The 12,158-nt window shown below is 40.6% G+C and overlaps 1 protein-coding gene across 3 annotated transcripts in view; it reads left to right on the top strand.

Moving 5' to 3' along the window:
- The first annotated feature begins 1,718 nt into the window (after positions 1–1,718).
- The window catches only part of WDR33 (WD repeat domain 33), a 100,165-nt gene continuing 89,725 nt past the window's right edge, over positions 1,719–12,158 (top strand). Inside the window, exon 1 of one of the 3 annotated variants that reach the window (XM_034782056.1) lies at positions 1,719–2,058. The gene's annotated coding sequence lies outside the window, so the exon portion shown is untranslated. The remainder of the gene's footprint in view (positions 2,059–12,158) is intronic. The other 2 variants (XM_034782055.1, XM_034782051.1) reach the window with 2 other exon arrangements.

The raw sequence follows: 12,158 nt of genomic DNA, 5'->3' as shown, positions 1-12,158 counted from the left end.
GAAATATTAATCAAAACTGTCCCATATTATTTTCAAAGAGGGGACACAAGGGACATGCTGGAGGTATACAAAATAATGTTATATAAAAGGTAAATAGTGCTCTTCTTTGTTTACCATTTATCATAATACAAGAACAAAGGGGAAGTCCAGTGACACTGAAAAGGTAGTATGTTTTAAAATTATGAAATAGCTTTTTATATACAAGCTGTAGAGTTTGTTTCCACAGGATCCTGTAGCCAGTCAGGAGCTTAGTAACATATCTAAAACTATACATCTGTATGAATAGTTTTATGCATTTCTGGACAGTATGAGGCACCAGATACTGGACTAGAGATGGACTTCTGATTTGGTAATTTCTGTGTAATATTTTTACCTTCCAGGGTTGCTCACTGAGCTGCTATTATACACTGCTGGCAATCTGTTTGGCAGATAAGTTTTTCTGCATTTATCAGGGGTTAAAAAATTGCTCAATACAGTTTAACTTAAACAACCAAACGAACCATGCAGTAGGGAAAGTAAAAATACAAACAAAATGGTTAAGATGCCAAAAATCCCAGGATGTGAAAGGGGACTCTTTGCTGGTCCTCAAACACATATATATATACCGCTTCCCATAGCTGCTTACATCTTAAAATTAATACTTAAGGGGATTTTTAATTTGAAACTGTTGCATTCTTAGGGCTTGTCTACACTGGCAATTAACAGTGCTGCAACTTTCTCGCTCGGGTGTGAAAAAACACCCCCCTCCCCCCAAGTGCAGCAACTTGCAGCGCTGTATAGCACCAGTGTAAACAGTGACCCAGCGCTGGGAGCTATGCCCCTGATGGAGGTGGTTTTTTTAGAGCACTGGGAGAGCTGTCTCCCAGCGCTGCGCCATGACAACACAAGGCATGTTAAAGCGATGCCATGGCAGTGCTTTAGCATTGCCACTGTAGACTAGCCCATAGCTATTACTAATAATGCCTTAGATCTTAAAACTGACAATTCTAAAACTCCAGTTTATATTTTATCTTGGCTTTTTTTATTTTTAGCATCAGCCTTGGCTGGGACAATGGAAATCAATGTGAAGTCAAGTTCCTTTATTATGACCAGTTTCATTCCCTGAGGGCTGAAATGTTTGGGTTGCATGCACTGGTGAATGGGGGGAGAGGGATGTTAATTTAGGGTTTATGTCCCATGGCTGTGGAAGTCTCTTGATATGATCTCAAGCTGCTGGTTACTACCCTTCCCCAGCCTCGTCAGTGCTCTCCTAGCTGTTCAGTATTATTTTCAGATTCAGGTAGTTTTCCCCCCTCCTCACATCAGTCAGTGAGCACCAGCAGGTATTGGGAGGGGAGAGGAGTTCCTTTCTTCTGAGCCAGGACTCCCAAGTGCTGGAACAGATTTCAGTGGTTCTCAAACTGTGGATTGTGACCCTCAAAGTGAATGGCAACCCCATTTTAAAGAGGTCACCAGGGCTTCCTTAGACTTGCTGGCTGCCTTGAGGGCTTCAGCCCTGGGGGGGGGGGGGGGGGAAGGGGGCTCACGTTACATGCCTCCTGCTTGGGGCTGAAGCCCTAAGGCTTTGGCTCTATCTCCTACCTCCCAACTGGGGTGACGAGGTTGGGGCAGGCTCAGGCTTCATTCCCCCCTCCTGGGGTCCTATAGTAATTTTTGTTGTCAGAAGGGGGTCCCAGTGCAATGAAGTTTAAGAACCCCTGGATTAGCGTGTAGTCCACGCTACTTCTGTCGACGCATGCGCGCCCCGCTTCCAGTTCTGCCCATGTCGGGTCACTCCTGCATCAACTGCGCACACTCGCATCATGCACAGTCGGGCCTCCCTTGCGCTTGCGCAGACGCGGTCCTGGCCGCCGCTGCGTCCCTATCCTCGGCCAGGTCCTCCCCGGCGCCTTGGAGCGTCCTGACGTAGAGCGCGTGCACCGCCCCGGTCGTTGGAGGGGAAAAGATGGCGGGCGGGCGCAGTGGGGGCTCGTGAGGCAGCGGCTTCCGGGCCAGGGGGAGTGTGGAGACCGGCGCGGCAGCGGGGTCCGGTGGCGGGGATAAGAAAACAGTCGGACGGTGAGTGCAGCTAAGTGATGGGCCGCCTGGGGCGGTGCAGTGCGGCCGGGCGGTGTGGCTCCTCCGCCATTTTCAGGCCGTGAGGCTGGGGAGGAGAAGGGGGCCTAGTGCTTGGGTCGGGGGAGGGAGGAGCTCCTGAGGTGGGGAACGAGAGCGCGGAGCCTGGAGAGGTCAGTAGGGGCTTGGGGCCCTTAGGCTACGGGAACCCCAGGGCCTGGAGTGGGCTCCTGGAGAGCTAGCGGGGGTGGGCTGAAAGTAGCACGAGAGCTCGTGGGGGAAGGAGGGCCCTGGACAGGAGTTTCTGCTTCACCTCGCTTTTCCTCCTGTTGCCTTTGGTTTAGGAGAACCCCATGCCTGTTCAGTGTTATCTGTGCTGTTTGGTCTCGGCCATATGGCATAAATGGAGCCATGTACGGCTGGGGCTTGTTATACGTTTATTTTGCAGAGTACATTAGACTTAATTACAATATGATGAATCCTCCGTGGTTTTACAGACTCAAATTTATTCTTTGCATAGCAAAACTACTTGACCGAGTAAAATCAGAACTCACCATTTTAGATAGCGAGAAAACCTTTAAGTTTTGTTTCTTCAGGAATTAGATGGTATTTCTCTTTTGATATGTAATTTACGGCTTGATGTGACTCCTCCTTGCTATGATTAAGTAGCCCTACATTCCCTGTAAGTGACACTACTCTGTATTTTCACTCCATGCATCTGCAGAAGTGGTGTTTTTAACCCACAAAAGCTTATGCCCAATAAATCCGTTAGTCTTTAAGGTGCCACTCGACTCCTTGTTGTACTCTGTATTTGTATACCGTCTCTTATCTGACCAGCTTAAACTGTTACAAAGTCTAATGTAGGTAAGTATTCCTACACTCTACTTTTCTGTATTTAACCAAACCTTGAATTAATTTCCTAATCAAAAGCATGATCCTGAAGGGTATTTTTCTAACAATGGGGAGAGCTGAAGCAGACCAGGGTCTACCATTCCTGCTTTTCAAAGCTGAAGTTTTGATGCTGGAAAATACTTTCTGACTAAATACTAATAAACTCTTTGAGGGGAGAGATTCAAGAGCAGTTTTTTTCACCTCCAATCCTACTAGATTGTATTTCTTTATTGGACAGGTTACATTAAAAATTTAAGAGTATTTTAACCCCTGTGACAAATAATTTCTGAATCCGTGCCATATGAACACTTAGCCTTATTAACCTGTGGACCACATGTCATCTTTAAGTGAGTTTACTGATCAACAACTTGTTAAATACTGTCAAACAATTTAAACACATGCTTGTATGAGACCGAGTCACAACTAACTAAAGTTAATTCTTGCTATTTATCATTTCATAACATTCTTTATTAAAAAAACAGTTACAAGATTAAACCTGCATTTTAGTAATTTATCTTGTATTCAAATATATAAACTTTTGTTGGTTTTCTAATAAATACCACTGTGAACCAATGGTATACTGAGTGTTAATTTGAGTTCTCTCACTTACAGTGGTTTGGTTTAGCGGTCTTTTGTATATCTGGTAAATTTTCCAAACTCTGTTTTTGAATGCTGGAAGCTAGAATAAATTGGACAATAGGGTACTTGCAATGTATCTTTAAAGTTTTAATTATGTGGGTCAATCACTTTTTAGGGCAGGAATTTAAAATTTATACTTGCAAGTTATAAGGTAGTGTTTTGTTTTTACAAAGCTGAGTAATGTTAGAAATATTGAATATGTTCATGAAGTTTACAAAAATCAGGTTTTGTTGAGATTTAAAATCTCCCTGGCATTTTTTTGCGTCCAATTACTGAAGCATTGTGCTAGTACATGAAAACTGGCAAGTGAAACCTGTTAGTTTATTTTCATTGTCCAAGGTTAGTGCAAAAAGTAAACATCAGCAATGAAATTGGCCTTTAACAATGTTCAGTTTTAATCTGATTGCTAAAAGTTAAAATCTTACCTGCTCTACCAAAGTTTTAACATGGCTTTACTTCAAGTTTTTCCCCTCTTCCCTACCCTAACGAGTGCTTAAGGTTGGATCACAAACCAAATTGGTTTATTTTACTGTCCTGAACACTTTATGTACTTTTTTGATATGTATTCACTATATCTGAAGAGTCACCTAGTGTTGGCAAGGACTCAGAGTAGCATGAAATCCAACTTTATGATATTCTTACTCCTGGGCTTATAAAATTATTCAAAATTTAATTAAATGCCAATTCTGATTCAACCTACATTCTGTTCTATGTAAATACAAAGTGGTACTACAGCTTACAGAAGACTCATTTTATGCTTTAAAACGAACAATACAAATAGTGGGCAGTTAACTACAACTTCAACGCTTAGCCGAACAATCGTTCGCCATTTGGTCTGTTCCTGTGCAGCTGCAAGGGTTTGACAGCCTGAGAGTCCAACATCAGAACAGACTTGATGAACCCATGTAATAGGGGGTGTGCTTCTGGGCTGCCTCCACCCCTTGGTTGGAATTTTATCCTGGCTGTTACAAGCATGTCAGTTTACCTGCTTTCCCTATATTGTCTCTGTGTAGCAAACTGCTTAAATAGGAGCGGTATGGGTCTGAAGGAAGTCTACGCATCTACATTGGAAACTGACTACAAATACTCTCTGGCCTATATAGGAAATTTATATAGATCTAGTGACTCTTGGTGTACGTCTACACTACCGATGCTACAGCACTGCAGATGAGCTGCTATAGCACCATAGCATAGACACTTGCTACAGCAACAGAAGGGGTTTTTCTGTTGCTGTAGTTAATCCACCCCCTTGAGAGACGGTAGCTAGGTTGACTGATTAATTCTTCTGTCGACTCTGTGGTGTCTATACCTGGGCTCGGGACAGCTCAACTATGTCTCTCTGGTGTGAGAATTTTTCACACTACTGAGTGACATAGCTAGATCAACCTAAGTTTTGGGTATAGACAGGCCTTACACTCAGACTGGGATTTTCAAAGGAACCTAAGGGAGCACAGTGCCCACCTTTGCCTAACTCTTATAGGCTCCTTTGAAAAGCCTAGCCAGAATACTTACCATATTTTAATTAAAGGCTATATATCTTGGTGTTGGAAAAAACACGTCACTTAAAAATAAAACCAAATTTCACTGTTTCAGACGCTTGTCCATTAAGATGTCTTGTAATCTGCCAAGCGGGGAAAATAAGGGTAACAGTAATAATTTCAATAAAACAAAAGAAATCTCAACTTAGTATGTTAATGCTGAGAAACCTCTTAAGTATACTTTGTTTAAAGAACTTCTCAAACTTTATCAATGCGAATTCGAAGACTGAATGTTCCCATGGAATCTTATTGAGATCACAAAGGGAAGATACAGGGGACACTTTGGGAACATTTCAGCAATAGTTCAATTCTAAGGAGTTTTGTAGTTGGGCAGGTAGTTCTACCACAGTTTCTTTAAATAGCATGTGGACAAGAGGTTTTTAGATGTGACTAAACTATGCTGTTACTACAAAGAGAAATGTTATCTCTGAAATGATTTCAAGGGCAGTACACACAGGACTTGAGTGAAATAATTTTATAAAAAATATTTTATTCACTGATATATAAAATAGTAGTAGTTTTCTTGTTCTTTCTACCCAAAAATAAAATTTTCTTCCCACTCTTGTCTGTTTCTGGTTTTGTACATACTGTAACAAGCCACCTCTACTTATATTTTCCCAATACAGAAGGAGAATTTCCTTTTCTTATCTTCTTCCATTTCATTTTCTAATTCAGATATAAATCTTCCATATAGAACTGTTTGTTACTAAATCTGAACATATTTTTTCATTCAATTTGTTTTGGAGAAGTGTGCTCCAAAATGTAATAATACATTAGTATGCAGTGCAGTTGTAGCCTTGTTGGGCCCAGGATATTAGAGACACAAGGTGGGTGAGAAAATAAATTTTATTTTACCAACTTTTGTCACAGCAAAATGCAAAGTGGAACTGTAACCCACTAGCCCCCTCTTTTTGTCCTATGAATGCAAAGGCGTTAATGGGCCATTCTACCTTGAATGGTCCCTTACAGTATGTTAGGAGTGGCCAAATTTACAGACCCTCCGAGCCGCATACAATAATCTTCAGAAGTTCAAGAGCTGCAAGACATGCACAACCTGCCCCCCAGGGCGGTGCCTATCAGGGTGCGGGGCTTCTTCTCCGATTTTCCCCCGCTGGGCTAAAGCCCTTAGATTTCCCATCTTCGCTGCAGGGCAGAAACCCCTAGTCCCACCACAGGACAGAAGCCTCTAGCTCCCCCCTGCCCAGTGTTGTAGGTGGAGAATGGGGGGGAGGGTACGTGGGGGGTCCTGGAGCTGCACTTTAACAGTAAAAGAGCCGCGTGCAGCTCAGGAGCCACAGTTTGGCCATGCCTGTAATATGTGCTAAGTACTTATGCTAAACAATCTGTTGCACCTTGCACTGCTATGAAATGGGCATACCTTTTCCCGACTTGAAGAAGAGCTCTGTGTGGCTTGAAAGCCTCTCTTTCACCAACAGAAGTTGGTCCAATAAAAGATATTACCTCATCCATAATATATTTGTAAGAGCTTGTCAATATTTTGTCATGGACTCATTGTGGTTCTCTAAAGGAAAACTAAATGTAATGTTCTCATTAGTACATTTCACTGTAAGGAATACATTACTAAATTTTAAAAGGCCTTCTAAATAGTTTAAAAAAAAAAAAAAAAAAAAACAGAGGAATCTGCTTGCTTCACATTTTGGTGTGGACTAGAATAGGGGGAACTTCTTTCCCATGTTTGTGAGCTAAATTTAAAAAACAATAGAATTTTTGGTTAATTTAACAGTTTTGCTTAAAACAAATCAGGCTGTAGCATCTGCAGGGAAGTATCAGTGTAATAGCTCTGATACAGTCAATTAAGGACTTAGTTAATATATAACATGTCTTTTAGTATATTTTGCTACAGGGGTTCTCAACCTTTTTCTTTCTGAGGGCCCCTTCCCCAACGTACTATTAAAAACTCCACAGCCTACCTGTGCCACAATAACTGGTTTTCTGCATATAAAAGCCAGGGCTGGTGTTAGAAGGTAGCAAGCAGGGCAATTGCCTGTGCTCCTGGGAAGTTACACTGCTCAGGCTTAGCTTCAGCCCTGGGTGGTGGGGCTTCAGCTTTCTACCTTGGGTCCCAGCAAGTATAATGCTGGCCCTGCTTGGCCGGCCACCCTCCCCCTCACTCCCCCCCCCCCCCACCTGCTCGCAGCCCCCCAGTGGGCCCTGGATCCCTGGTTGAGAACCACTGTTTTAGTACATATTTAATCAAATTAAAAGTAATTGTTGCAGTTTTTTTTAAGGTGATTAAATTTAATCTTCTTTAAATATTTATGAATAGCTTTTTGTGCTCTTTACAGCCCCAGTCTGGTTCCAGTTCTCCCTAAACATTGACTGACCTAGCCTTGCTTTCAAAATCATTATTTCATTAAACAGAAGTGGTCATAGTTATAAAGGTGAGGAATGAAGAAGCATCCATACTAAACAATCAGCTGTGTGATTAGATCTTGAGAAATACCATGGAAGTCCCAGTAGTGGGAATTTCAGTGGTCTGAATCCCTTGGGATTGGACACCTTATTTGTACGAGACTTTTCTTGCAAGTTGTTTCCCAAAATGTCTTAAATGAGGACAACAAATGATACAGAAAGAAGAGATCCTCGTAGAGGCTTGTAAAGTAAGACCAAAGATTAAATAGGTGTGGAGTCTGGATTATTCTTTTAAGGGTCTGATTTAAAGAATCAGGCCTGTAAATATGCTGCATCACAGCATGCGTGTTGTGAAATGTTAGTACAGTCTGTCCCTGATTTACTGAGCTTGCAGTTAAGAAACTCATACTTAACTGCCGGCAAATTCTGTCCCTTAGGGTTAGTGACAGAAGCAGAGCTTTCAGAAACATGGCTTGCTGACATCCCCAAGGCAGGCAGATTATAAGTAGAAAAGAAGGATGTTATAGGACTTCAGGCCTGCAGAAATCTTAAAGTGGTCAGGATTGAAGCTCCCTGGTGGTGGTCCCCTCCCTTCTACTACTACATTTTCATTCCTTAGGGAAGCTATATTCCTGTATTTGGGGAAAATCTTCTATTTAACTCCTGATCTTACAAAGATTTGGGAGGGGGTTGATTACACAAGACATTTGTAAACTTGGGCTTCCACTATTTGAGTTCAGTGAAGTATAAGGTGTTACTTTAAGTGTTTCTGACACCTACCTAAATTAGCCTCATACATTTTTGTATCATTTGACGCTGTTTAATAAAGTTTAAATCTAGTCACTGAGCAGTATGGAATATTCAAAAATATATGTATTCTTATGAATGTTACTTATAATTTAACAACAATATAGCTTCTTATCCCTCTGGGAAGTCTAGAAGAAGTGTTTGATTCTAGGTTTCAGAGTAGCAATTCTAGATTCTAGAATCCTCAAAGATATGGTGGTTGTTCATGAGTGTATTTTGGAACACGTTTATAAATAAAATTTGGATTTTGAATTTAGCATTCAACAAAACAGCAATGCTTGCTTTCTATTTCCTTTGCTCCAGTCTTACAATACACAAAATAATTGCTCAAGTTTTCCAGTGTAACAAGTAGGCTTTTGTTTCATTTTCTGTGGGTTTATCGTGGTCTGTGTTTGTTTTTTTTTTTTTTTTTTTTTTTTTTGTCGTTACACCAATAATTCAGACTTGCCTACCGGTAAATTGTGACTTTGAACAACAAGAAGTGATCTTGAAGATTTCTTATGTACTGTCAGATGCTTACAAAAATCCCAGAAATATCCTATCTCCTAGAACTGGAAGGGACCTTGAAAGGTCATCGAGTCCAGCCCCCTGCCTTCTCTAGCAGGACCAAGTACTGATTTTGCCCCAGATGCCTAAGTGTCCCCCCCAAGGATTGAACTCACAACCCTGAGTTTAGGAGGCCAATGCTTAAACCACTGAGCTATCCGTCCCCCCTTAAATTTATGTATCAATCTAAATTTGTAAGGTGTTTAAATTCCAGTACTGATGCACACAAGGATTTAGTGTGGCAACCACAGTATGGACCAGTGAACTTATTTTATGTAAGCATTACAATACTCCTCTTTTGAGAAGCATTAACAGTGTCTATGTTGGGTATTTAAAAAGCAAATGTTTTATCCAAAGGTGCCAGCAATGCCATTAGAACAAACTTCAGGCCCAGAATTGCCAGAAGCAGTGCTGTTTAGAAACATAATCACTTGGAGCTTGGAAACTCATTTGTCAACACATGTTTCTTGGACCTCAGCAGCAGTTCATTCTTTCCTGGATTAATGCAGCACCCAGTTCTAGATTATCTACATCTTTCTCATCAAGTTGTGCCAAAGGAAATCTAGTTTAGCCCAACTATGAGCTAAGCTCTAGAAATAATTTGACCCAGAATACAAGTCCATAAACTACGAGTTTTATCTTTAGCTAAATATTCATAAATTAAGAATATATTACATCTTCAAAACAGTTCTTAGTCATGTCTGACACTATTTCACTATGTCTATAACTTTAACTTGTGCTGCTTTCTCTAAAAGGTACTATATATTACCCCTAGGAAGTCCAGTCTGACTAGCTTAGGACACATGGGGTGTAGTTCACTATCTAAATGCACGTTGAAGGACACTCAAAATCGTATGGTATCTTTAATTTAAAAACCATAATTTGTAATATGATTAAAATATACATTATGCCTTGAAAATGAGATGATTAGTGTACCCTTTTACCTCCTCACTCACGGGACATGGATGATGATTGAAGGTCTTAATTCTGGTCCTTCAGTATGGCCACTCTGACCACATATTCCTGCAATATCTTTTGACGATGAAGACAATGCATTTGGTCCTGGAGTTAACCAACATTGCTTTATGATTAACCAACATATGTCAGAGCTTTAATAAGCTCACCAATGTGCTGTGATTAATTTCCTCCTCTACAACATTGCCTGCATATGGGAGCTAGAGATAGTGTCCAGGGATCAAAAACAGTGTGAAACACTAATCTTACTAGTGATTATCCCACAAAACCTGGTCCACACACTAGCAGTTTTTGCACTACCAGTAGTGTAGCTCCATCAATAGTAGGAATAGTGGTAGCACTTCTAGCATACTAGGTGGGCTCAAATGTTTTTACTATTGTCTTCTAGAATTTTTTAGAACAGCATTAGATGACGTAGGAGTAGAAAGTGTGAACCTGCCTACACTAGTTCTCCTACCTTTGCTGAGCTGCACCAGTAATAGTGCAAGGGAAATTTCCAATGAAAATACTAGTGTAGATACATCCACAGAGACACAGAAAGCAAGCCTCAGTATTGATCTTGAAGTCTGGGGTGCTTGTCCATTTTTGGATCAGTAATACTTAGCAAATGGAGAAACATCTTGGGACTAGTGAAGATTGTTACTTCCCATAGGGAAATCAGACTTGAGGCCACGTCATCTTAAAATGTACTCTAGATTTCCCAAGGCCATTAAAACCACATGACAAATGTTTCTGAGCAGGTAAGTATAAGGATTCTTCAAGGTGGATCTTCAGCCTGTGTCCAGCTCAGGAGGCAGAACCAGACCTTTTAGTCATTGGCAGAGAGGGCGTGACCTTGGTCCCTGGAGCTTTAGCCAGTTTGAGAATTTCTGTGGCTAAAGCTATAGAACTACTTAATTTAACTTTGATTTCAGAAGATTGAGGATTTCTGAACCATTTAATTAAAGCTGTTGCATTTATTCTCAGCAGAAAAAAACAAAAACATGCTACCCAGATATAACCAAGAAGTTGAATCTTTCCTTTGAGAAGGACTGTATCATCCATTGCTCCTAACATGAAGTGTGTCTAAACTGCAATGTTGGAAATAGCACACTCTCCATTACAGGTTACATCCTTGTCCTGATTTCTAGTATTAAATAAAAAGAAGAAATTAGGAGGTCTACACCACTCGGTTTGAATGAAAACAAACATTTGGGATCAAAATGTACCACTTCAAAATGGAAACACAATCTATTTCAGAGATCTTACAGGTGTATAAAGCAAATAGATCCCTCGGATTAACCAACCAAACACTACTCACGAGAAAGTTGATGAGAGAGATCCATAGACGTCTGTACATTAGGCTTTCCCAGTGGACTATTGTTTTTTACTATTGCTGGTCAAATATGGAGCTTTTTGAAACTTTGAGAGCATTCAAACTGTTTAGCCTAGTCCATTGCTTTTATCAAGAATTTATCTTTGGGCGTATTTTTCTCAAGGGTAAGTTTATTCACTTCCTGCCAAAGCTTATGGAGAAAAATGTGTCAGTTTCAGCTACTTTTACCTGGTGCCATGGCACCACATTGTGGTTAGCAAAACTAGGTCCTAAGATCCCAAGCAAATATTAAAACATAGTATAGAGTATTTTACAGGGGAAAAAAAACAAATATACTGCTTGTTAGTGAAACAATTTTTTTCTGAGTTGGTACAGTGAATTTGGTCTTCTGATCAGCTGCCCTACCTATGTAAATAGACTACTTCTGCTTAGTATTTACTGAGACTGAACTGCAGGTTACTGCATGTGCTCTGTGGGAAGATGAGGGTATCTTTTTGGAGGCCTGTATGATGGCATTATCTTTTTAATAAAGACTGCTAATATTAATGTGAAACTGTTCTGTGTGCATATTTCTAACTTCACTACTCATAAGGCTTGACTTCTGTTTGGGGGAAAATTGCCAGTTAATTTTGACAGCAATGTGAAAACTAATAGTTCAGTTGTCTGTATACAGGTTGAGTAGCTGTGTTACTCCCCAGATTGTAATCAATTTGTAAATTTGGATGGATGGATTTTTTTTATTACAATGTGAAGTCTTTCTCTGCAGAATCCTGCTGCGTATTTTCTAAAAGAGGGTGCTGGAGTCTTCTGTAAGGAAAAACATATTTGGAAATTGCTATAGAAACACCTGAAAGGGAGTAATGGGTATAGTGTGTTTGACAAGCATTTCACCAAAGTGTAGCACCTGTGTTGTGCTAAATGCATGCACTATGAAAATGATTTTGGCCTTCAGTTAACTCCATATAGGAGACCACCTTGAAGTCATTAGGGCTCTGCATGTGGGCAGGGGTCTGTCTGCT

This window comes from Trachemys scripta, chromosome 9, assembly GCF_013100865.1.
Source record: "Trachemys scripta elegans isolate TJP31775 chromosome 9, CAS_Tse_1.0, whole genome shotgun sequence".
Taxonomy (NCBI): domain Eukaryota; kingdom Metazoa; phylum Chordata; order Testudines; family Emydidae; genus Trachemys; species Trachemys scripta.
Note: the sequence above shows the minus strand (reverse complement) of the source record. Positions and strands in the feature narration are given on the sequence as shown.